Here is a 26,691-nt window from a genome sequence, read left to right as displayed (position 1 = left end):
TGGTGTCAAAGATTGTGTTACATGTGATTCCTCCTTACAATAATTGAAGATCACTTCCATCACGCCTGAAGTATAGTTATTTGTCCTCATTTGTACACAATAATTTAGGAGTAAACTGGATTCTGAATGGCTGTTTTGTTTTATTTTTAAAATTTTATCTTTCTAAATCAATCTATATGAAACATCGAACCACCTAATATCTTAGTTACTAATTTTATCTGATGTAATTAATCACTGTTCTACTTTGTTTCTTCTTTCAGGATGCAGAGTAGAATTTTTTTTTTTTTTGAGATTAACACAATTTATCCGAATTACTTGTGTGTTTGAAAAGGCTACTACATTTGGAGAAACTGATTTATTTTCACAGTTACAAAGGAAACTGCATTTATGTCTCTTCAAGAAGTCTGGATTGCCAATAGCATTTTACACACATTATTGCTATAAAAAGCAGCTACATTTTCCTAGCAACAAGAAACATTTTGAGTAAGGTGGAGAGGAATTTTTCACTTAAATGATTTTTCCATTGGAAAATCCTGTTTTGGAATTCCTGGTCAAAAGTGGGAGACGAGAGTCCCCCTCATCCCACATGAATGCCCTAACTACCAAGTTATTGGCTATTCCAGAGTGAGTGGGTCTTTTGCTGAATTTTTTTTGAAAGGTCTCTGTTTTGTCCTGATGCAGAATGGGGACACTTTTTGAAATCTCAACAATTCAAATGTCAGGAAGACCATTTGCCACCCAGCTCTAATTCTGAGAGCAAAGACTATATCTAAAATTACTGTATCAGAAGCTGTAAAGTGGTAAATATTCAGAAAGGAAAGTCATCACATTTTAATTAGATTGCTGCAAATGTAACTATAGTACAAAAATATCTCGAGCTCTACAATGACATTTTATGAAGTTACAGATGCATAAAAATCAATTTGAATCAGGATAGTGACATGTTATAATTATAGTATTAAAGTACCGGCTTCCATCAAGTGTTCATGAGCAAGGAGACGGCAGTTGTGTTCAAGAGGTTTTTCAAATGTAATTAAAAATCTATTGTATTCTTTATTCATCAGGGGCTTGATTCTCACTCCCTTATTTATGTGCTGGACCGTACTCCTCAAATACTTCCATCTATTATAAGGGGATTATTCGATGAGTAAGGTCAGGCTTAACAGGTGTAAGGGCATCAGAATCAGCTCTTGTGTAGGGTATATCCATATTTTATGTACATTCCTGCATCTACTGTTACTACAGAGTCATAGAGTTTAAGGCCAGAAGGGACCATAGTCTGACCTGTATTTTACAGGTACACCCAGCACCCTCACACTGAACCCAACAACCAGAATTAGACTGAAGTATTACAGCCCACAGGAGACTAAACGATTAGGTGTCACAGGCAGAGAATAGAAGTGGCTGAGGTGCACCAGTGACTGAGGCCCCCACAGTGGCAGAGGAATGATTAAGTGAGATATACCCAGGAGTTAAAAGGAGGGGAGGGGTTTGTGTGTGTGTGTGTGTGTGTGTTTGTTTTTGCAGTGTGTTTAGGAGCCTAAGCAGTAATGGGCCCAATTTTCAAACTTAGTAGTCCCCCTATAGCATTTGGACACTTAAAATAGCACTTTGAGTAAGAATGTTTAGAGCCAATTTGAGCATCAAGTTAAGTACAATGATAAGTCCAGACAGGGTCAATGAGAAGCCAGATTTAGGCATCCTATTAGAGAGCCTACATGTGATGAAGTGAGCTGTAGCTCACAAAAGCTTATGCTCAAATAAATTTGTTAGTCTCTAAGGTGCCACAAGTCCTCCTTTTCTTTTTACAGAAATGCTGGCAGTTATTTTACTTGGTCTTGGAAAATCGTGTAGTCAAATACACAGAAAGCCAATGTGTAAGAGATCACATCAGTTCACACTTAGAGAGTATGAAAAAAGCCTACAGACAAATGACCCAGTGAAATTTCAAAGCAGTTGCTGAACCTAGTTCTACAATGAACACTGTATTTCATACTGATGGAAATATGTTAAAACAGCATGAACTTACCTTAAATAAGGATTCAAATTTGTGATTAGCAGATGCATTTTTTAAACAAAATCAGAGCAAGATGGTGCCATGTTATTGTCTGGAACTGATAGGAACCTGACTGAGGCTCAGCCTAAAAAAACTGGAGGTGATATAGTTGGGAGACACAAATTGAAGAATTTACAAGGTTTTTGACTCTGACATTTGCTGATGGAGCAGGTCTACCTTTTGTCAAAGAGACCTGCAATACTGACATTTGTTTTCTGTCACAGAGATTAAAAAACAACCTCCTGTTGAAGGAACATAACCAGTCTGGTGCCAGGCCCATCCACTGCCACAGTATACAGTGGTATAATGCTTCAGCCCGACGGTTGGTACTGTATGCTGATTCCTGCCCTCTGGTTCTGTTATCTGAACCTGATGTCCTGGTGTCCTGACTTGGGCTGATTCTTGATAACTGACTCTTGTTAGGGTTGCCAATTTTGGTTGGCCATATTCCTGGAGGTTTCATCACATGACATAATCTTTAATTAAAGATTAATCTTTAATTCCTACAGACTCCAGGACAATCCTGGAGGGTTGGCAACCCTACTCTTGATCCCTGCCCTCCAGTTCGTATCTTGACTCTGATCTCCTGGCATTCCAACCTGGCCTGATTCCTGGTAACTGGCTCCTGGCCCCTTGGCCTGTGTCTGACACTAACCTCTAGGCCAGGCTGCCCAAACCCTGGTCCTGACAATGTGGTTTGGTGGGTTCATCCCAGAAGAAGGCAGGTGGTTATATCACTTCCTCCACCCCAGGAGTCCACCAAGGGCTTCTATATCAGCCCTGCCAGCAAAAGGTGCTCAGGACATGCACTGAATCAGTATACACAGCACCTCCCATGTGCTCTGGCCCCACCCACTTTTTTGACTGTGCTCTCCAACTCCATTTTCCCTGGTGGCACAGAGGCTACAGGTGGCTTGCATTACTTTTCAATCTTTCCCCTCATCCCATACTAAGCCATCTTTGTATAATGCTGTGCTAGAGTTTGTACTGATCCTTTTATTGTACAGGGAAATCACTGCATTTTATCTGGGTTACATCTGCACGATTTTATCTGTATGATACTAACAAATGTCAGCCTGATACATAAGTTCTTTGTTTACAAGCAGTATGTGTGGAGAAGGTACACACAGGTACTCTGGCAATCAACAATGCTAGGGAAGGAAACAGAAAAAGTTGTTTGACTGGAACCAAATAAATACCAAATTTACCCCGAAATGTAGTACAAAAAAGTACACAAAAGCAGTAGCAGCACTGTGAGGAAGTCCATACTGCTTTGGCTGTACTTTGCCCATCACTGTGGTATCTAGGTACCATATGTCTATGGTCTCAGAAAATTGTCTTTCTGAAACTTTCCTGTAAAGAAGAGGTGGGCAAACTATGGCCCGCGGGTCACATCCGGCCCACGGGACCATCCTGCCCAGCCCCTGAGGTCCCGGCCAGGGAGGCTAACCGCTGGCCCCTCCCCTGCAGCGCCGCTGCCGCGCCACCAGCACTTCTGGCCCGCCGCTCCTGCCGGGCAGCGCAGGCCGTGTGGCTGGCTCTGGTAGGGCTGCAAGCTCCTGCTGCTCTGAGCAGCATGGTAAGGGGGCAGGGAGTAGGGTGTTAGATAAGGGCAGGGGATCCCTGGGGGCAGTCAGGGGATAGGGAGCATGGGGTGGTTGGATGGGGCAGAGGTTTGGGGGGTGGTCAAGGGATGGGGAAGTGGGGGTTGGATAGGGCATGGAAGTCCCAGGGGTGCTGTCAGGGGGCGGTTGGATTGGACGGAGGTTTGGGGGGGGGGGGCGGTCAGGGGATGGGAAATGGGGGGGTTAGATAGGCATGGGAGTCCCGGGGGGGCTGTCAGGGGGTGGGGGTGTGGAAAGGGGGTCAGGGCAGTCAGGCCACAGGGAGCAGGGGGAGGTTGGATAGGCGTGGGAGTCCTGGGGGGCCTGTCAGGGGGCTGGGGTGTGAATAGGGGTTGAGGATGTCAGGGGACAGGGAGCAGGCGGGGTTGGATACGGGGTGGGGTCCCGGGGGGGGTAGTTGGATAGGGGCGTCGGGTCCCGGGAGGGGGCGGTCAGGGGATAAGGAGTGGGGGTGGGAGTTGGATGGGTCAGGGGTTTTGAGGGGGGCAGTCATGGGGTGGGAAATGGGAAGGGGCAGATAGGAGGCAGGGGCCAGGCTGTTTGGGGAGGCACAGCCTTCCCTTCCCAGTCCTCCATACAGTTTTGCAAACCTGATGTGGTCCTCGGGCCAAAAAGTTTGCGCACCCCTGCTTTAAAGCCATAAAATGCCTCAGTCTCCCACATCAGCTGCAAATAGTTCTTTGTTATGAGAGGTTAGAGCCTTGCCAGTTTAACGCACTTTGTTCTCAGGTGGGAGTGACTACATCTGAAAATGTTGCAAGCCAAATCCTGCTAGGAACAAAAGCCCCTTCAACCCTTTCCTCCAAATGTATATTTCAACGCAGTTGGGGGGCTGAGCTAAAGCTACACTTCCTACATTCTACACTTTCTCGGGGAAAAAGAAGCTAAAGGAAAGTACCGACAATGTGAGCTGAATAATTTTGTCAATGGATTAAAGTTGAGGGGCGGTCTAAGTCCTTAAGCAATTTGAGGCAGAATCTCTTTACATCCAGGGTAGTTAAAATGTAGGACAGGATGCTAGGAGCCATGAGAGAAGCAAGCAGCATGAATCAGTTGAAGAGACTGAATACATTTGTGGAGAAGAAAGGAATCTGAGGCTGGAGCGGCATTTGAGTCTGATATGCAGTTTGATGAGAAAAGAATTGATTTGTATTTCCCAGAATTGATAAGGGCCAGTGGATCCTGATGTCTCTCTCATGACAATGAAATGTACGTTTATTTCTGTTGTATGCACAGAATGGGACTTAAGTGAGCCCTAGGGCTTGAGCTGTTTCTCTGCAGAGGGGTGAATTTCAGTTGTCAAGAATATTCATTATTGCTCATTAAGAGAGCACACAGTGACCTCGTTTCAAATAGAAGTTGAAAACTCATTGTTTTGAATGTTGGGTTTGTCTGTGTTTACTGTTTGAAGGGGGTTTATTAGTCCTTGTATTTTATTACATTATTTGCAAAGGTCCCTGGCACATAGGGATGACAGTGCAGAAAAGAATTAGTAATAACAAATAATAAAATCAACTGTAGGCAGACAAGCTTCTGTAAAACCAGCTCAGTGTCCTCCTTTAAATCCCTCCTTAAAACTCTTCCCTGCCATGGTGTCTACAAACTCGAGCTAGCTTTAATCAGGCTAGAGCTCAAGTTTGTAGACATGATGGAAGGGAAAAGAAGCTGGAGCTGTATGTGCTTCAGTGTGGGCTTCACAAGTCTACCTGGACAAGTACTGTGCTAACCCAGGCTGAACCTTGTGCTGGCATGGCTTCACTGTTGCAGGGACAAGCTAGAAAGATTAAAGCTAGCTCAAGTATGACTACTTGAGCTGCAATCACACCCAGTGACTGAAGTATAGACGTTCCCTTGGATTTAGATTGTAAGCAGTTTAGGACCGTCTCTCTGTAATAGGCTTGTACGGTGCACAAAGGGACCTTGCCCTCTTGGTGCTGCTACCAATACAAAATAAGTTTCTAAGGCCAGCAACAGTCTAACAGGGAAACAATAACAGAAATAGGTCAGATCAATTCAGTGAGCACAAACAAGACTATCAGTCCAGACGGAAAACATCAGTGCAGCTGTTCATTTTCCTCGATGGGTCGTCGTCTCCTTGCTTTCAGAGATGCCCAAGGATATCTCTGATGTGTATGCTGCTGGATGGCATCTGTCTAAGCAATGCTGGAAACGTGGTGTTTGTTTTAATTACGTTCTAGCTAATAAGCTTGATAACATGCAAATCAGATAGTATTCAGACTCATAAAAAGCCAAGAAAATCCAGGCATTTCTGGCTTTTTCTGCCTGCTTGTTAGTGAAACTGCATTCACAGAAGTGCAGCTAATGGCTGTGTTGCATTGTTTTTAAATTAGGAAAAAAACTTACATTTGCCAGCCCCCAAAATAGACCCATACCATCCTTGTTCCCTGCCTTGGGAGCCCAGCAGAGGTGAGAACTGACAAGCTCATAGTTCAAGCTTTAAGTGATATTAAAATTACTGGTTTCAGAGTAGCAGCCGTGTTAGTCTGTATCTGCAAAAAGAACTGGAATACTTGTGGCACCTTAGAGACTAACAAATTTATTTGAACATAAGCTTTCGTGGGCTACAGCCCACTTCATCGGATGTATAGAATGGAACATATAGTAAGAAGATATTTATACATACAGAGAACATGAAACAATGGGTGTTACCATACACACTATAACGAGAGGTTTCAGAGTAGTAGCCGTGTTAGTCTGTATCCGCAAAAAGAAAAGGAGGACTTGTGGCACCTTAGAAACTAACCAATTTATTTGAGCATAAGCTTTCGTGAGCTACAGCTCACTTCGTCGGATGCATTCAGTGGAAAATACAGTGGGGAGATTTATATACACAGAGAATATGAAACAATGGGTGTTACCATACACACTGTAATGAGAGTGATCAGGTAAGGTGAGCTATTACCAGCAGGAGTGGGGGAGGGGGGACCTTTTGTAGTGATAATCAAGGTGGGCCATTTCCAGCAGTTGACAAGAACATCAGCTTTCCTGATCACTCTGGCTCTGTCAATCTGTTTCTTCACTTCAGCAGGTGGGTATTGTAGTCGTAAGAACACTTGAGGTGTTTGTCTCTGTCCCAGGTGGAGGGTCCACCGCACCCACCTGGGCCGGGCAAAAGCAGGGAGGGCTCTGGCACCCATGGCAGTGATGTGCCACACCCCTGACCCCCACTGCCCCCCATTTATTCCCAGAGACCTCCTGCACCACTACCTGCTCTGCCCCCACTGTACCTCGTTCTCCGCTCCGGGTAGGAAGGCTACATTCCTGGGCCCTTGTGTGCAGTGCTGCACCGCCTCCCTGGGATGGGGGGATTCAGACACCTGTAGGCAGCTGCGGGGTCAGTAATGCATGCAGACCCAGACCAGGCAGAGAGCGGCGAGAACTGCTCTCCCTCATAGCATGGGCCTTTGCCACCTGCTACTTTAAATTACACACCGCACCTCTTTTAAAATGGCGCTTGGCTCACTCCCTTCTGGAAGTTGCAGTTTACCTTCTCTGTCCAAGCAAGCTGGGGGCTACAACTCCTAGAATGCCCAGTGGACTACCCCTCTGCTGCGCAATTCAGGGAGCTGAGCTGTGACAGCTGCAGCCACTCCATTCTGGTGAGCGTGTTGCGGTCAGATCCCTGTGTGGATACAAAATGTGTATCCGCATCTGAGCTGCTATTCGCAAAAACGATCCACTGATACAAAGCGGATACCTGTTACAAACCACAGTTAGTAGTTCTGCAATTTCACATCTGAGTTCCTTCAGAACTCTTGGGTGAATACCATCTGGTCCTGGTGACTTATTACTGTTTAATTTATTCATTTGTTCCCAAACCTCCTCTAATGACACTTCAATCTGTAATAGTCCTTCAGATCCACCTAAAAAGAATGACTCAGGTTTGCGAATTTCCCTCACATCCTCAGTTGTGAAGACCAATGCAAAGAATTCAGTTAGTTTCTCCACAATGGCCTTATTGTCCTTGAGTGCTCCTTTAGCATCTCAATCGTCCAGTGGCCCCACTGATTGTTTAGAAGGCTTCCTGTTTCTGATGTACTTAAAAACGTTTTTGCTATTACTTTTTAAGTCTTTGGCTAACTGTTCTTCAGATTCTTTTTTGGCCTTCCTAATTCTATTTTTACACTTCATTTGCCATAGTTTATGCTCCTTTCCATTTTCCTCACTAGGATTTAACTTCCACTTTTTAAAGGATGCTTTTTTTGTCTCTCACTCCTTTTTACTTTGCTGTTTAGCCACAGTGGCGCTTATCTTGATCTAAATAACAAAACTCCACCAAAACAAACACACAATTGCTCAGGAAATTGCAAGGGAAGTGAATGTGTTTTGTTCAGCTTGTTATACAGATATTTCAATCAGGCATAAAGGTGCAGGAGACCATAAGGCATCCAGTGAACGTATGGGATATAAACATAAAAGAGAAGATAAAGGAAAAGATGTTTAATTTTCCTGCTCTCAAAGAAGAACTGAACCAGAAAGCAATTGCAGTAGAGATGTTATTTACTGTTTTTCATTGAACATAACTTGCCATTGGCAACAGCAGACAATACAGCCCTAGTATTTTGCAAAACATTTTGCAGTTCCAACATTCCTAAATGAAATGACTATGAATATCATTTAAATATGGCTTTTACTGTTAATATTTGGGGTTATGCTACTGCTTTTTTAATGGTGGGTTTAGAATTTAGAGATTTATAGAAAAATATCATGCATTATATTTCAGCAAATAATCCAGTGGAAAGAACATGTGGTGCTATTATCTCATTACTTGGTGTGGTAAATAAATGGGTATGCCTCCCATCCTGTTTCTCATAGGGCTGCACAATCAGAACTAGTGGATGCTCTACAAGCTATCATGGCAGAATGTTACAATGTCTGTGTGACATTCCCCTCTGGTGATCTAGGTGATGCGCTAGGTCACTCCAATCCTTGACTCTGGGAGCCAGCCTTACCCTGCTCTGCTGTGAGAACCCCCACTCCTGGGCTGTTCACGCACAGCCTCTGGCATGTAAGCTGCTCCCAGCTACTTGCAAGCGAATGACACTAGCCAATATATCCGGTCCCAGACACAACCCTAGGAACCTCCATCTTGCAGTGTCTGCTGGACACTGCAATCTTACATAAGTTCGTCAATTTAACAAAGAAATTGATATGTACCAAGCTTGTTATCCCCAGGGGAGCCTCTGACACACTTCAAACCAAACGTACTGCTTTAGGTAAAATAAACAAATAGATTAGCTATGAAGATAGATTTTAAGTGATTATAAATCAAACCATAACAAGTCAGATTTGGTCAAATGAAATAAAAGCAAAATGTTCTTGGGATCAGTGACATGTGATGACATAGCATGATGTTGTATTATGTCTACAAACGGGCAAACCTCTAAACGGCCACAGTTTGAGTTCAGTTAGTTATATTTCTTGTTACCTATGTAATCTAGAACTTGGTTTATGCTTATTTACAAAAGAAAAAAAGACAGAGAAAAGGTGTATTTCTTCAGCGTCTGTACTTTTTCCTGAAATGGGAATCCAAATAATCTGAATTCACTTTGTCAGACTGCCTTTCAGAGATTTGTATTTCACCACTGCATTACATTACACACGACAGCCTATTTCCTGAGAGCCTATATGTGGAGCATGCTTATAAGGATAGTGCCAGATGTTTCTTCACATCCGGGTCCAGAAGCCCATCCATAGATCACAAGGAAAATTTGGACAATACAGCCTTTTTAAAAAATGAACAACTCTTTTTTTATAAGAATGGTTAATTATTTTAAAGGAATAATATTTATATTTTCAACTAAAAAAGGTTAATCGAATACTAGTTTGACTGTAATAGGACTATTCATGTGATTACAATTAAGCATGTGTTTAAGTGCTTTGATAGATTGGGTTCTTGCTGTAAACTTGAACTAGTGTAAACTGGATTCAATGGAGCTAAACTGATTTATGCCAGCTGAGGATCCAGTGTGCTTCTAATGCATACAAGTTCCTGTTTTTATTATATTTTCTCTCCTATTAAAGAAAAACAAACAGGTTATAGCTTAAGTCTTTATTCATTTAGTGTACTTAAATTATTCTGTTTACTGAAATAATCTACAAATAAATTCTAGATGAGATTACTAATTTGGTTGATAAAGATTATGATGTGATATACTTACACTTCTATAAGGCATTTGACTTGGTACTGAATGGCACTTTGATTAAAAAACTAGAGAGATATAACATTAACATGGTGCGCACACTAAATGGATTAAAAGATGGCTAACTGATAGGCCTCAAAATGTAACTGTTAACAGAGACAACGGACGGACTGATTCTTGGCCTTATGCTATTTAACATGTTTGTTAATGACCTGGAAGGAAACAAAAACCACACTATCAGAGGCTCATTCACCTGCACATCAACCAATGTGATATATGCCATGTCATAAATATAAAGGGAAGGGTAAACCCTTTTGAAATCCCTCCTGGCCAGGGGAAAGCTCCTCTCACCTGTAAAGGGTTAAGAAGCTAAAGGTAACCTCGCTGGCACCTGACCAAAATGACCAATGAGGAGACAAGATACTTTCAAAAGCTGGGAGGAGGGAGAGAAACAAAGGGTCTGTGTGTCTGTCTATATGCTGGATTTCTGCCGGGGATAGACCAGGAATGGAGTCTTAGAACTTTTAGTAAGTAATCTAGCTAGGTATGTGTTGGATTATGATTTCTTTAAATGGCTGAGAAAAGAATTGTGCTGAATAGAATAACTATTTCTGTCTGTGTATCTTTTTTGTAACTTAAGGTTTTGCCTAGAGGGGTTCTCTATGTTTTTTGAATCTAATTACCCTGTAAGGTATCTACCATCCTGATTTTACAGGGGGGATTTCTTTATTTCTATTTACTTCTATTTTTATTAAGTCTTCTTGTAAGAAAACTGAATGCTTTTTCATTGTTCTCAGATACAAGGGTTTGGGTCTGTGGTCACCTATGCAAATTGGTGAGGCTTTTTATCCAACATTTCCCAGGAAAGGGGGTGTGCAAGTGTTGGGAGGATTGTTCATTGTTCTTAAGATCCAAGGGTCTGGGTCTGTAGTCACCTAGGCAAATTGGTGAGGCTTTTTACCAAAGCTTGTCCAGGAAGTGGGGTGCAAGGTTTTGGGAGGTATTTTGGGTGTCCAAACAGCGTCCAAACAGCTCTTCCCCAGTAACCAGTATTACTTTGGTGGTGGTAGCGGCCAATCCAAGGACAACGGGTGGAATACTTTGTACCTTGGGGAAGTTTTGACCTAAGCTGGTAAAGATAAGCTTAGGAGGTTTTTCATGCAGGTCCCCACATCTGTACCCTAGAGTTCAGAGTGGGGGAGGAACCTTGACATGGTGGCATAGTGGTGGGATTAACCTGAAATCATTTTGAGATCCAGTTGAGATTTTTTGAACTAGAAATACAGATTTTAAAAAGGAATTTTTTTTTTTCCCTTTGGAAAGGAAGTCCAGAAAGCAGCTGAAACTGAAAGCAGCTTGTTTTTTCTCTGCTTTGTGGCCAAGCAGAGACAAAAGGGGATTATCTTTGTGAATTGCAGGTTTTCTTGGCCTGGAGGCAGGGTACTTAACTCCTGCAGGGAAATTCAGTCTTCCAACCCAGAGTTTTTTTTTTTTTTTCTTCCTAAAAGTAAATAGGGGGGGTGTGTTCTACCCATTTGCTTTTTCTTTGGGCTGGGTAAGCAGGTTTCCAAGTAGTTGGAGGTTTTTTGCTTTAATTTGGGCCCAGAGCAGAGACAAGGGAATTGTCTTTTTCTGTAGGCTGACAATCACTATCAGAAAATAGGTATTCTATTCCAGCACAGCAAAATTTTACAGCCAAGTTTCGTTTGTTTATTTCTAAACCTCGGGTGTAAAGTTAGTTAAGAACAGAGAGGTTAGAATGACAAAATCCGCGGCTCGACTACAGCTGGAATTAGCCAAATTTCAGGCTGAGGAAAGACAAAGGGAACATGAAAGACAGATAGAACTCATGCGGCTGAAGAAGGAACAAGAAAGGGAGGCAGCGAGAGAAGCAGAACAACACCAAGCGGCTGCTCACAGGAGAGCTATGGAAGCAAGGGACAAAGAACTGGAGGAGAAGGAAAAAGAGAGGAAGTATGTGGAGGAGATGGAGAAGATAAAGGCTCAGCAGAATATCCCAACAAACCCTAGTAATCCTTCTCCAAGTACCACTTCCCATCCCAGAAAGTTCCCCACCTACAAGGCAGGCAATGATACTGAGGCCTTCCTAGAAAACTTCGAAAGGGCCTGCCTTGGGTACAACATCTCTACTGACCAATACATGGTAGAGCTGAGGCCGCAGCTCAGTGGACCCTTAGCTGAGGTGGCAGCTGAAATGCCTAAAGAACACATGAACAAGTATGAACTGTTTAAATCCAAGGCGAGAGTCAGAATGGGGATAACACCCGAGCAGTCTCGTCGGAGGTTCAGAGCCCTAAGGTGGAAACCAGACATGTCATTTACCCGACATGCCTACCACATTGTGAAACATTGGGATTCCTGGATATCAGGAGCAAGTGTTGAATCTCCAGTAAATTTGCCCTTCCTAATGCAAATGGAACAATTCTGAGAGGGTGTTCCTGAGGAAATAGAAAGATACATCCTAGATGGGAAACCCAAAACTGTAATCGAGGCAGGAGAGATTGGAGCCAGATGGGTGGAGGTGGCAGAGAAGAAGAAAACTGGTCGCAGTTGGAGCGGAGACCAGAAGGGACCACCCCAGACCACACCCTATTACCGGGGGCCGCCCAAGGCCCCACCTACCTCCCAAAGAACCCTCCAGACCCCTTATCGTCCCACCACCCCATTCTCCAGCAAACCACCTCGCCCCAGTGACCCGTCAGCTGGACGATGTTTTAAATGTAACGAGCTGGGGCATGTAAAGGCCAACTGTCCCAAGAACCCCAACAGATTACAGTTCATTGCACCGGAATCACACCAGAGGTCTGCAGGCCCAGATACCTCCCAGATACCCTTGGAGCGGAGGGAAACTGTGAGTGTGGGCAGGAAGAAGGTCACCACGTGGAGGGACACCGGAGCACAAGTGTCAGCTATCCATGCTTCCTTAGTGGACCCCAATTTAATCAACCCAGAGATCCAAGTGACGATTCAACCCTTCAAGTCCAACTCTTTCAATTTGCCTACAGCCAAGTTGCCTGTCCAGTACAAGGGCTGGTCAGGAACATGGACTTTTGCAGTCTATGTTGATTATCCCATCCCCATGCTGTTGGGGGAAGACTTGGCCAATCATGTGAAGTCAGCCAAGAGGGTGGGAACGGTCACCCGCAGCCAGGCTAAACAAGCCGTGAGGCCTAGCTCTGTTCCGGAAACTTCTATCAGGACCCAGTCAGAGGTGATGGACCCGGACCCCAGGCCAATGTCTGCAACAGCAGTAGTGGATCCAGTCCCAGAGACCCAGACGAAACCAGTCCCAGAACCGGAACCAGCCGAACAACCAACACCAGACCCCATGTCAGCACTGAATCCAGTACTTGCAACCTCAACACCAGAGGGCCCCACCGACCCTGAACTGGCAGCAGCCGATAACCCTACACAAGAGGCTCAGCCGGAGCCTGAATCCCAACATAGTGCACCAGCGGAGAGCGGTTCACAGTCAACAGAAACAGCTCCATCCCCTATATCGCTTCCAGAGGGACCAAGCCTAGGTCCACAATCCCATGAGGAACTGATGTCTCCAACATCAAGGGAACAGTTCCAGACCGAACAGGAAGCAGATGAAAGCCTCCAGAGAGCTTGGACAGCGGCACGGAGCAACCCACCGCCTCTCAGCTCTTCTAATCGATCCAGGTTTGTTGTAGAAAGAGGACTTATACAAGGAAACTCTTTCTGGGGGACACCAGGAAGACTGGCATCCTCAGAGACAGTTGGTAGTTCCAACTAAATACCGTCCCAAGCTCTTGAGCTTAGCCCATGATCACCCTAGTGGCCATGCTGGGGTGAACAGGACCAAAGACCGTTTGGGGGGGTCATTCCACTGGGAGGGAATGGGCAAGGATGTTTCTACCTATGTCCAGTCTTGTGAGGTGTGCCAAAGATTGGGAAAACCCCAAGACCAGGTCAAAGCCCCTCTCCAGCCACTCCCCATCATTGAAGTTCCATTTCAGCAAGTAGCTGTGAATATTCTGGGTCCTTTTCCAAAGACGACACCCAGAGGAAAGCAGTACATACTGACTTTCATGGATTTTGCCACCCGATGGCCGGAAGCAGTAGCTCTAAGCAACACCAGGGCTAAAAGTGTGTGCCAGGCACTAGCAGACATTTTTGCCAGGGTAGGTTGGCCCTCCGACATCCTCACAGATGCAGGGACTAATTTCCTGGCAGGAACTATGGAAAACCTTTGGGAAGCTCATGGGGTAAATCACTTGGTTGCCACTCCTTACCACCATCAAACAAATGGCATGGTGGAGAAGTTTAATGGAACTTTGGGGGCCATGATACGTAAATTCGTAAATGAACACTCCAATGATTGGGACCTAGTGTTGCAGCAGTTGCTCTTTGCCTACAGATCTGTACCACATCCCAGTTTAGGGTTTTCCCCATTTGAACTTGTATATGGCCGTGAGGTTAAGGGGCCATTGCAGTTGGTGAAGCAGCAATGGGAGGGATTTACACCGTCTCCAGGAACTAACATTCTGGACTTCGTAACCAACCTACAAAACACCCTCTGAACCTCTTTAGCCCTTGCTAGAGAAAACTTACAGGATGCTCAAAAAGAGCAAAAAGCCTGGTATGATAAACATGCCAGAGAGCGTTCCTTCAAAGTACCGGACCAGGTCATGGTCTTAAAGGCGCTCCAGGCCCATAAAATGGAAGCATCGTGGGAAGGGCCATTCACGGTCCAGGAGCGCCTGGGAGCTGTTAATTATCTCATAGCATTCCCCACCTCCAACCGAAAGCCTAAGGTGTACCATATTAATTCTCTTAAGCCCTTTTATTCCAGAGAATTAAAGGTTTGTCAGTTTACAGCCCAGGGAGGAGACGATGCTGAGTGCCCCGAAGGTGTCTACTACGAAGGGAAATGTGGTGGTGGTGTGGAAGAGGTGAACCTCTCCATGACCCTTGGGCGTATGCAGCGACAGCAGATCCAGGAGCTGTGCACTAGCTACGCGCCAACGTTCTCAGCCACCCCAGGACTGACTGAACGGGCATACCACTCCATTGACATAGGTAATGCTCACCCAATTAGGGTCCAACCTTACCGGGTGTCTCCTCAAGCTAAAACTGCTATAGAACGGGAGATCCAGGATATGTTACAGATGGGTGTAATCCGCCCCTCTGAAAGTGCATTGGCATCTCCAGTGGTTCTAGTTCCCAAACCAGATGGGGAAATACGTTTTTGTGTGGACTACCATAAGCTAAATGCTGTAACTCGCCCAGACAACTATCCAATGCCACGCACAGATGAACTATTAGAGAAACTGGGACGGGCCCAGTTCATCTCTACCTTGGACTTAACCAAGGGGTACTGGCAGGTACCGCTAGATGAATCTGCCAAGGAAAGGTCAGCCTTCACCACACATCTCGGGCTGTATAAATTTAATGTACTCCCTTTCGGGCTGCGAAATGCACCCGCCACTTTCCAAAGACTTGTAGATGGTCTCCTAGCGGGATTAGGAGAATATGCAGTCGCCTACCTTGACGATGTGGCCATATTTTCGGATTCCTGGGCAGACCACCTGGAACATCTACAAAAAGTCCTTGAGCGCATAAGGGAGGCAGGACTAACTGTTAAGGCTAAGAAGTGTCAAATAGGCCTAAACAGTGTGACTTACATTGGACACCAGGTGGGTCAAGGAACTATCAGCCCCCTACAGGCCAAAGTGGATGCTATCCAAAAGTGGCCTGTCCCAAAGTCAAAGAAACAGGTTCAATCCTTCTTAGGCTTGGCCGGTTATTACAGACGATTTGTACCGCACTACAGCCAAATCGCTGCCCCACTGACAGACCTAACCAAAAAGAAACAGCCAAATGCTGTTCAGTGGACCGAAAAGTGTCAGAAGGCCTTTAACAATCTTAAAGCGACACTCATGTCCGACCCTGTACTAAGGGCCCCAGACTTTGACAAACCGTTCCTAGTAACCACAGATGCGTCCGAGCGTGGTGTGGGAGCAGTTTTAATGCAGGAAGGACCTGATCAAGAATTCCACCCTGTAGTGTTTCTCAGCAAAAAAACTGAGAGGGAAAGCAACTGGTCAGTCACTGAAAAAGAAGGTTACGCCATTGTCTACGCTCTGGAAAAGCTATGCCCATATGTTTGGGGACGGTGTTTCCACCTGCAAACCGACCATACTGCACTGAAGTGGCTTCACACCGTCAAGGAAACTAACAAAAAACTTCTTTGGTGGAGTTTAGCTCTCCAAGATTTTGATTTCGACATCCAACACATCTCAGGAGCTTCTAACAAAGTGGCTGATGCACTCTCCCGTGAAAGTTTCCCAGAATCAACTGGTTAAAATCGTCCTTGAGATGTGGAAAATATTGTTAGTCTTTATGTACTTGGTAGTATATTTAGAGATGCATGTGTCTTATTAACTCTGTTTTTCCTAGAGCTCCAGGAAGAAATCCCAGCCAGTGTTTCACCCTAGCTGAGATTTGGGGGGCGTGTCATAAATATAAAGGGAAGGGTAAACCCCTTTGAAATCCCTCCTGGCCAGGGGAAAGCTCCTCTCACCTGTAAAGGGTTAAGAAGCTAAAGGTAACCTCGCTGGCACCTGACCAAAATGACCAATGAGGAGACAAGATACTTTCAAAAGCTGGGAGGAGGGAGAGAAACAAAGGGTCTGTGTGTCTGTCTATATGCTGGATTTCTGCCGGGGATAGACCAGGAATGGAGTCTTAGAACTTTTAGTAAGTAATCTAGCTAGGTATGTGTTGGATTATGATTTCTTTAAATGGCTGAGAAAAGAATTGTGCTGAATAGAATAACTATTTCTGTCTGTGTATCTTTTTTGTAACTTAAGGTTTTGCCTAGAGGGGTTCTCTATGTTTTTTTAATCTAATTACCGTGTAAGGTATCTACCATCCTGATTTTACAGGGGGGATTTCTTTATTTCTATTTACTTCTATTTTTATTAAAAGTCTTCTTGTAAGAAAACTGAATGCTTTTTCATTGTTCTCAGATCCAAGGGTTTGGGTCTGTGGTCACCTATGCAAATTGGTGAGGCTTTTTACCAAACCTTGTCCAGGAAGTGGGGTGCAAGGTTTTGGGAAGTATTTTGGGTGTCCAAATAGCGTCCAAACAGCTCTTCCCCAGTAACCAGTATTAGTTTGGTGGTGGTAGCGGCCAATCCAAGGACAACGGGTGGAATACTTTGTACCTTGGGGAAGTTTTGACCTAAGCTGGTAAAGATAAGCTTAGGAGGTTTTTCATGCAGGTCCCCACATCTGTACCCTAGAGTTCAGAGTGGGGGAGGAACCTTGACATGCCATCATGTGCCAGCAATGCCCCTCTGTCATGTACATTGGTCAAACTGGACAGTCTCTACGTAAAAGAATAAATAGACACAAATCAGACGTCAAGAATTATAATATTCAAAAACCAGTTGGAGAACACAAATCTCTCTGGTTACTTGATTACAGATCTAAAGGTTGCAATTCTTCAACAAAAAAACTTCAGAAACAGACTCAAACTAGAGATAACTGAATAGGAATTAATTTGCAAACTGGATACAATTAACTTAGGCTTGAATAGAGACTGGGAGTGGATGGGTCATTACACAATAGTAAAACTATTTCCCTATGTTTATTCCCCCACCCCACCCCCACTGTTCCTCAGACGTTTTTGGCAACTGCTGGAAATGGCCCACCTTGATTATCACTACAAAAGGTTCCCTCCACCCCCGCTCTCCTGCTGGTAATAGCTCACCTTAAGTAATCACTCTCATTACAGTGTGTATGGTAACAGCCACTGTTTCATGTTCTCTATGTATATAAATCTCCCCACTGTATTTTCCACTGAATGCATCCGATGAAGTGAGCTGTAGCTCAGGAAAGCTTATGCTCAAATAAATTTGTTAGTCTCTAAGGCGCCACAAGTACTCCTTTTCTTTTTGAAAATCATCACTGATATAGTTTTGCAGAAGACAAAAATTGGGGGAAATGGTAAATAATGAAGCGGACAAGTCACTGATTGAGGATGGTCTGGATCTCTAGGTAAAATGGGTGCAAAACAATATGCATTTTAATAAGGCTAAATGTAAATGCAAACATCTTGGAACAAAAAAATGTAGGACATACTTGTGGAGGGGTGCGGGGGGACTCTCTCTTTTGAAGCCGAGACTCCAAAACAGATTTTGGGGTCATGGTGAATAATCAGCTGAACATGACCTCCCAGTGTGATGCTGTGGCCAAAAGGGCTTAATGCAGTCCTTGGATGCATAAACAGGGGAATCTCAAGTAGGAGCGGAGGTTATTTAACTTCTGTATTTGGCACTAGTGTGGCCACTGCTGGAATAGTATGTCGAGTTCTGGTGCCCAGAATTCAAGAAGGATGTTGAAAAGTGGGAGAGGGTTCAGAGGAGAGCCATGAGACTGAGGAAAGGATCAGATAACATGCCAAAGAGTGACAGACTCAAGGAGCTCAATCAATTTAGCTTAAAAAGAAGGTTAAGAGGTGACTTGATCACAGTCTGTGAGTACTTAAATAGGGAACAAATGTTTAATAATAGCTTTGTAACAACATCAGCACCCACCTCTCGTGGGTGCCCCCTTTTCTCTGGCCAATAGTGCCTGCAATCACAGACTTTTCACAGGGTGACACCCGCCTCTTATGGGCAACCCCCTTTGGTTGTTGGGTGTGAGCCTGCTTTCCTTTTCTTTGTTCTTTCAACGTCTCTCATGAGTGCCTCTCCTCCCCCAGGCTGGTGGTTCTCTCAGCTGGTATTCGGCAGCTCAGCCCTCCCGGCCAAGCCACACATGCTGTCCCCACTTCTGGAGTGTACAGTCCAAGTTCTTTCTCAGTCCTGGTATGGGGTTGTAGGTCTGCGGTTTCTTCCCTGGGGCTCTGCCTTCTTCAACCACCCAGCCCCCATCTCGGTACCCTCAGCTGGCGTCCTTTTCAGCAGCCCTCCCTGGGCTCAGTCTGCAACAACCAGACCAGCAGGATCTCTCGCCTGGTCTGGCCACGTCCTGGGTTCAGTCTCCTGGGTTCAGCCTGCCCACACTGACCTTTACATGGTCCTGCTCCTACTCTATCCAGCCAGGCAGCTGGTCTTGGGTGGCGTTCCATGGGCTCAGTTCTGCCTGGTGACCTCTGTGCTGTGATCTGTCCATGCCCTTCTGCTCGTATAGCCATCCAGGCACCTAGTCCTCCCTTGTCAAGCTCCACACAGCAACTGAACTTCTCTGCTCTGCTGCTTGTCTTATATAGGGCCCTTCTGACCCCAGATTGGCTGCTCCATCAGCCCCTCTGATTGGGCACTCCTCTGCAGCCACACTAGGCTGCCTGGAGGACTTCTTGCTGCTCTTTTCAAGGGCAGGGTGATGCAGGGCGACGAGGCCTCCAGCAGGGTGCTTGCAGACTCAGTCCACCCTGCCACATGCCTCCCCCTTCAGACAGGCTTGGGTTGGTGGTTCTTCCCCCCAGTCTTTTCTCATGCCCCCATTAGGGTGTACTCTACTTGGGCTACCTCTGGCTCTCTTTGGCCTCTGGCTCTGCCCAATAAATAATTACAGCCTTGCCGTTTCCGTGGCTGCCTCTGGCTCTGGCCCTCCCTTGGCTTCTGCCTCTATCTTCATTTGCTTTTGCCTCCGCCTCTGTCTCTGGCTTCACTGTTTTGTTGCTGCCGCTGGCTTTGGCCCTTCTTCGGCCTCTGGTCTCTTGCAATAAAACAGTTAAAAGCTTGCAGTAAAACAGTTAAAAACATGCCCTAGTAAAACAGTTAATTCAGACCTGGCCCCCTTTAGACAGGGTCGGTCTGAAGATCCCACTTCTGGTACAGTAATGTAATGGCATCAGCACCCACCTCTTGTGGGTGCCCCCTTTTCTCTAGCTGATAGTGCCTGCAATCACAGTCTTTTCATGGGGCAGCCCCCTTTGGTTGGTTGGGTGTGAGCCTGCTTCTTTGTTTGTTTGTTTGTTCTTCCAATGGGGTGGCACCTGTCTCTCACCCCCCCCCGGACGGTGATTCTCTCGGCTGGTCTTCAGCAGCTGAGCCCTCTGGCCAAGCTGCACACGCCCTTTCCCTTTTCTGGGGTGTACCCTCCAAGTACTTTCTTGGCTCTGGTATGGGGCCGTAGCTCTGTTGCTTCTTCCCCGAGGCACTGCCTTCTTCAACCACCTCGCCCGGTCTGGCCGGGTCCTCAGAGCTATTAAGGTGCCTAACTCCCACTGAATTCAATCTGAATCTGGGTCATGGTCCCTAACTCACAAACGTACTTTTTAGTGGTTCTGTGAAAATCAATTTTGATCTCACTGTGTTGACCAATATACTGGGCATATATATATATAATATAAAATCACATCATCAATATGTATGCACCCGCAATATATTAATTTGGGTTAAGCTCACAATATCAACATAACATTACATACACACATACATTCATATTTCTAGCTGTTACATTCACTGAATTGGCCTATATCTTTCTATAACCCTGTTCACTTATGTTAAGTATCTCACTTTGGAAAGCTGAAGTTACCTTTAACATTAGAAAATAGAAAAATTGTCAAAGGCAAAATATGTTAATATTCTGCCCCTGTACTAGTTGTGGAGTTACCTTCATGGACCACTACCTGGAATGCCAGTATCTCAAAGGAAGGTAGAGAACAACAAGTTAAGGAACTGGTACAAACTGATGGGTTGGATTTTAATGATGCATAGAGTTTTGTAATTTATTAAATCACCCTATAAATATTCTTAGCTGAAATATGTAACTTTGGAAGGATACCTTCTGTGTAAGATAAATTTAATAATGCTCCATGAGTCGGCCTTCCATAAACTGGTATCGTACTGAACCTTTTTCCCCTGTATTATTACTGACTTTTAGCAATGAACCTGAGTGATAGTGGTTATTTGGTCTCTTGAGCATATTTCATAGCAAACCAAAGTGTGATCAAGCAATTGACTAAACAATTCAACAATTGAGGGGCTATTGGAATTAGGTGCCCAACTCACTGAAAAATCAATGGGAGCTGAGTTCCTAATTCTTAGGCTCTGGTTTTCAAAGGAGCCTATATATTTTTAATATCAAATATATTACATATTAGCCATCAATATACTGCTATAACATTGCTTTTATGAAGCCAGGAGTTGCAATGTCTCTGGCACTACGTGCGAGGACTGTGGCTCCTCCATATGTACACATAGTGGTGGTCGCTTGATGGGAGCTAGTACGTGTGTAAATAGCAGTGTGCCCACAGCAGCGTGGGCAGCGGCAGCTCGGCAATGCAGAATACATACCCACCATTTTCAGGTGGGGGTGTACTTGGCATGGCTCAGCTGTGCCTTTGCTGCTGCTGCCCCTGGTACCATGGCTACACGCATTCTCTCATGAAGGTACTGTGACCGTGTACATGAACAGAGGGATCACATCCATTGCTCATAGTGTACACAGAGCCTTTGAAAGGTTTTAAAAACTGGTATTTCAATCATCGCTTTCGTTTATACAGTGCCTTTTATATACCATTTGAAGACCTCAGTTCTTCTTGAAATGTATCATTTTCTTTCAAGAATGGCCAAACAATAATCCAGAATCTACAGTGTACCAAAAATACTGTAAGTAAAATAAGTGCAGTTAGAAAGGCAAAGGGTTAACAAAATTAATAGAAAAAATATCAGGCCATGGAGTAAGCTTTTATTTTTCAGTGACTTCAATATTTCAAGGAAGACAGGGACCATCTTTTTGTTCTGTTTGTACAGCTCCTACCACAGTGGGGTCCTGGTCCAGGGCTTGGGCCCCTAGGCATTACAGTAATACAGATAATGAATAAATTAAAGCTGATGCCTCCAATATGTCCATCTCCTTCACTGAACACTTGGAGTTAAATGTTAGAAAGAAAAGCTTTGGCTTTTTGGTCCAGGATCTTCCAGTTCTGAGGAGTTAAAGGGAAGTTCAAACATAGCTTCATTTCTAATATTAGCAGGGTCATTTTCTTTATACTTAATCCTGCTCTTTGTTTTATTCATAGCTTGTTTACATGGTTTCTGAGCTAAAACAGGATCTGCTTTATTTCCAGAGGAAAATAAACCTTACTTTTGGGAAGCCTGATAAAACATTGATTTCTTTTTTTTTTTAATGCAAACTCATTTAACTCTCATTGAATGTTACCATTACTAGGACTATTAAGGCTTTACACATTCTCATTTCTAGATGCTATTGCTGAAGTAACTTATTTTTTCCTTCTAAATCTGTTATTTGCTGGAGTGGGTATCACTGCTTTGGACAGCTCTAGGGATTAATTTTCCCTGCCAGGTTGCCTATGTGTCATCCCAGAGGGTTTGCCCTGAGACATCTTCTGTATCACTGATTACTAGCCATTCCTTCCAGGTATTTGTTACACTGTAATGGTGGGACTAGAAAAATAACTAAGATTGTGGACTATATTCTCTATTTCTTTTGAATGTAAAAGCTTCCTTTACCTCCATATACATCAGAGTAAGTGTCTAAGGACAGCTCAGCATCCAACACTTGTTGGATTTGAAAACAGGAATTACAAAAAAATCTATGGGTTTCTGTAACGTGTCTGGCATGACAGCATGTGTACTCCTAATTACAGGTATCTTCTTCCATCAAGGGTGAAATCCTGCCCTCATTGAGGTCAATGGTAAAACTCCCATTGACTTAAAGAAGAGCTGGATTTCACCACATATGTCTAGTAAAACAGTCATCCATGATCCTATATTTTATTTTATTTTAGCTGCTGTTTTTAATTTTGCTTTTATTTTAGCTGCTGTTTTTAGTCTAGCATTACCCCTTGAAACTATCTGTTCAGCCTGAGGGAAAGGGTAGAGGGAGGAGGAATTATAATTGCTAGCACTGTAAGAAATTCTTAGATCTGACCCACAGAGATATCAAGCTCTCCCTGAGAAAAAAGGGGAGCTTCTCCACAGGCAATATTGATATTAGCAGCATTGATCTCTATAAGTGGCATTGATCTCTATAAGTGACAAATGGCACCTTGTCACCACTAATAATCATTGTTTGACTGGATTCTTCTTGATTTAAGCTCTTAGCCTGAGATAGGTGCCTAAATCCAGGCTGAAGGGAGGCACCTATTTCTGCTTGTGATCTACAGCTCTCAGGCAGTTTGGGCACCTTAGCACTTTCTCATGAGATAGTGTTCAGCAAAACAGCCCACGGTGGAGTGGGGGGTGCTAAGGCAGGGGGAGGCCTTATAACGTTCTCTCTTGTAATGTTTAGCCCAGTATTAAGCTATTCATGTGGGAGGCTCTTAGTTTGAGTCCCTTCACATCAGGCAGAGGGGGAATTTGAGAAGGGATCTACTACATCTCAGGTAAGTGCCTTAGCCACTTGGCTATGGGATATTCTGATATGGGTTTCTCACCTATTATTAACCAATTGAATAATTTGTAACTGGGGCAGAGAGAATTATTCTATAGTCCAGTGGTTAAGGCACTCACCTGACAGGTGGGAGATCCCTGTTCATATCCCTTCTCTTCAACTGGCAGCAGGGGGGTTTCAACTGGGGGGTCTCTGACATCCCAGCTGAGTATCCTAACCACTGGGCTAAAAGTGGCATTCCTGCCCCACCACCTCCCCAGCTGTTTTATGTGGAGTTAAGTGGTTTCTGAGCACACCTACCAGATCAGGTAGCTGGGTGAAACAGGCAGTCCTCTGCCTATCTTTCCCCACTAGTGGACACAGTGGGGCTTAGGTGAGAGAGAGGCACCAGTGCACATGCTCAGAAGCAGAAACATGGGCACCTAGGGAACTTTTACAGCAGAAATGTAGGTGCCTAATGAGTGTAGCACCCTTCAGGGTTAGGTAGCAGCCAAACCCAAATGGGTATTTTGTGGTTCAGTGGCACCTAAAAATGGGACTCCGCTGCCTAAATACCTTTGTGAATCTGGACCTAAATGACTTGGGGAGCAATTTGTGGTGGAAAATGCATAGAAGCAGGATTCAGGTAAGCATGCCGACATGGTCTTAGCTGGCAGAATTCAGAGCTCTGGCAAATGGTTTACAACAGCTCTGAAGCCAAGATCTGTGGCATTATTGAAGGAGGAGCACTCTTAGATTTAAGAGTCTCAAGGCCTGGGACAGGACAGAACAGGGGAGTATCCATAGACCAACTCCAATTGAATAAATATAGCACAGATCTGTATTAACTCTTTCTAGGTCCCCTCTGTCCATGCTACTTCACTGACTGTGTGTAGTACCTTTCATCCAATGCTCTGAAAACTCTGCAGTCACAATTAATAAGGCCTCAGAGCTAGAACTGGGCAATATTTTATGACAAATAAATTTTATGACAACTGTATGCTTGCTTTTGTGAATTGTCTGCAAACAGACTGATATTTTCAGAATGTAGTCACCATTCCAAATGATTTGCTGAATGCTTTATCAAAATAACTCTAGGCTCCCAGCTCATTTCTGAGCAGTTCGTTTTGAATATTGTTTCATAAATATTCTGTAATCACAATTTCTGTGAAAATCCCTGCCTATCCATGTTTGCCAGAATATTCAAGAAACTCAGGCGCACACACTTAAATATGAGAATAAATAATCCTGGCTATGTATATGAAGCATTCATCCAGCTTCACTGACCACATGCCTTGAAGCAAATGAGTATTTCATAACCAGTTTTTCAGGTAAACTGAAGCAGAGGTTAAGGCCAAAATTTTCCAACATTACACCTGTTGACTAGCATCCTATTCCATGAATAACCCCACAGAAATCAATAGGATGAGTCAAAGTAAGAACTACTCAGTGGGCTAGATCCGTACCCGGTGTAAGTTATAACAGCACCACTATGGATTTGCAACAGCTAGGGATCTATTCCAATCTGATTAATAGTGGCAGAATCAAAATTGTGCCCAGAGGGAGACTGCAGATCAGCGTGGGGGAAGGCTGAGGCTCAGACAGGTAAGCTGAACCAAGATTTCCTCTACTGCAAATTCATAGACCAGGGTCTCCTTGAGGCCTGGGGACAAGGCAAAGAGGATAGAACTGGCCGAGAACATGAATGCCCCAAAACCATAGCAATGAATGCCCACTGGCATTCAATAGCATCTCTGCCTCAGATATAATGCCTCAAGAAGCTTCCCTTGGGGCAGCTCACTTCCCTACCACCACCCCAACACTGGGCTGTTCATTTAAGGCACAATGCATCCCTTAATGACTTACTGTAAGTTTTCCTCTCTGTGCTTAGGGAGCATTGTGGGTGGGGAAAATATTTCTTCTCTTGTGTAATTGCATCTGTGCAAATAACCCATAATTACTATGACTTTCAAGAATTTCAGGTTTTATTATTGGCATTAAGAATGATGAGTAGTTTGCCAAAACCCTCAAAATTGCTTTAGACATAGAAAAATCACTTATTCTAATTACTGAGCTCCCATGAGTCATACAGCATTTTCTCTCTTTGTAGATTAATTTTCTCTCTATAGAGACCTTTTCTATTTCTAAAATATTTGTATTTGTCATTCAGTCACTTTAAATTTACAGAAATATATTTGCTGTCAACCCAGAAGAAAACACGTATTCACCGACTGTCTTCATAGCTCACACAAGTAGAGAGCACATCTTTATTGTTTCCTGCTTATATCTCAGATGATTTCCAAAATTTAGCACCATTTGAAGAACAAATCAAACATCAGACAATAAGGGCCAGATATTACCAAATGCTCAGCTCCCATCAGCTCTTATGGCTCTCTATGGGAGCTCCTAAGGGCTGAGCCCTTTGGAACATTTGGCCCTTTTGTTTAAGCTTCTGAATGGGAGCTGCATTCTTTTGGGGGGGGGGGAAATCTGTGCCTAAATCATCAAGAAAATCAAGCACAGGGTTCATTTCACAGGGAGGAATGGGCAGTCACCAGGGAGAAAAGAAACACGAGATTGATAGACTCTTTACATTAAAGAAACAGGGAGTGATAACATAAGAAGTGCCACATTCAGGATGAGATTGTTCTTAGCCATGCTGCAGTCACAGAGGAGTAGAATGAAGCAGGCATTTCCTCCCATCATCCTCCCCAGCTCCACCCCAAACACACAGATGCCGTACATTGCCTCATCATTGTTTTTGTGCTCCACCAAGAACAGGGCTGCACACCAGATGTACCCAGGAAAACTGCATTGGGAGAGGCAGGGAGCAGGTAGAGCTGGCTGGCTGCACTGTGTTCTGCACTCAGTACAGGGTTTGTACAAAATACATCTCTCCTCTCCTATTCAGTGCTACCTGTGAGTTATTTGTATTCCTGAGGCACAGTGTTACCCCTGGCTTCTCGGGAGGTGGTGCATCTCCATTCAGCCCATCTGCCAGTGATCAGGGTGTGAGCAGTTGCACCCTATACTTACAGACAGAGGTCAGAGCCAATGTCAGAAATCAGAGCCAACAGTCAGGACTCAGTTACCTGGAGCAGGGCAAGGCAGGGGCTATCTCAGTCATGAAAAAGCCTTTGAGCAGCCACCCTGCTACTGCTGCTGGGCTTAAGAGCTGGTCTGTCGACTCTTCCAACCAATCAGGCTATGTAGCCAATCAGGCAGCCTACTATAGGCCAGCTGTACTTGTTAGGTTGCCCAAAGACCGGCTCCAGACTGGATCTGCTGCAGGCCCCACTTCCTCAGACTATTGCCTGCATACAAATGAGAAGATCTAGCCCTTGGTATTGACATAAGTTATTAAACAGAAAAACTGAAATAAAATCACAGTGAGAGAAAACCATTATTATCCAATATAAACACAAATGCGCCTCTCCCTGCCATTACTTGCTTCAGGTTTATCAGCAACACCCGGTGGCACCGCGTGCTGGAAGAACAAGCAGAG

The sequence above is a fragment of the Eretmochelys imbricata genome, chromosome 1 (assembly GCF_965152235.1).
Source record: "Eretmochelys imbricata isolate rEreImb1 chromosome 1, rEreImb1.hap1, whole genome shotgun sequence".
Lineage (NCBI taxonomy): Eukaryota > Metazoa > Chordata > Testudines > Cheloniidae > Eretmochelys > Eretmochelys imbricata.
The sequence above is the reverse complement of the archived record's forward strand: the minus strand, read 5'-3'. Positions refer to the sequence as shown.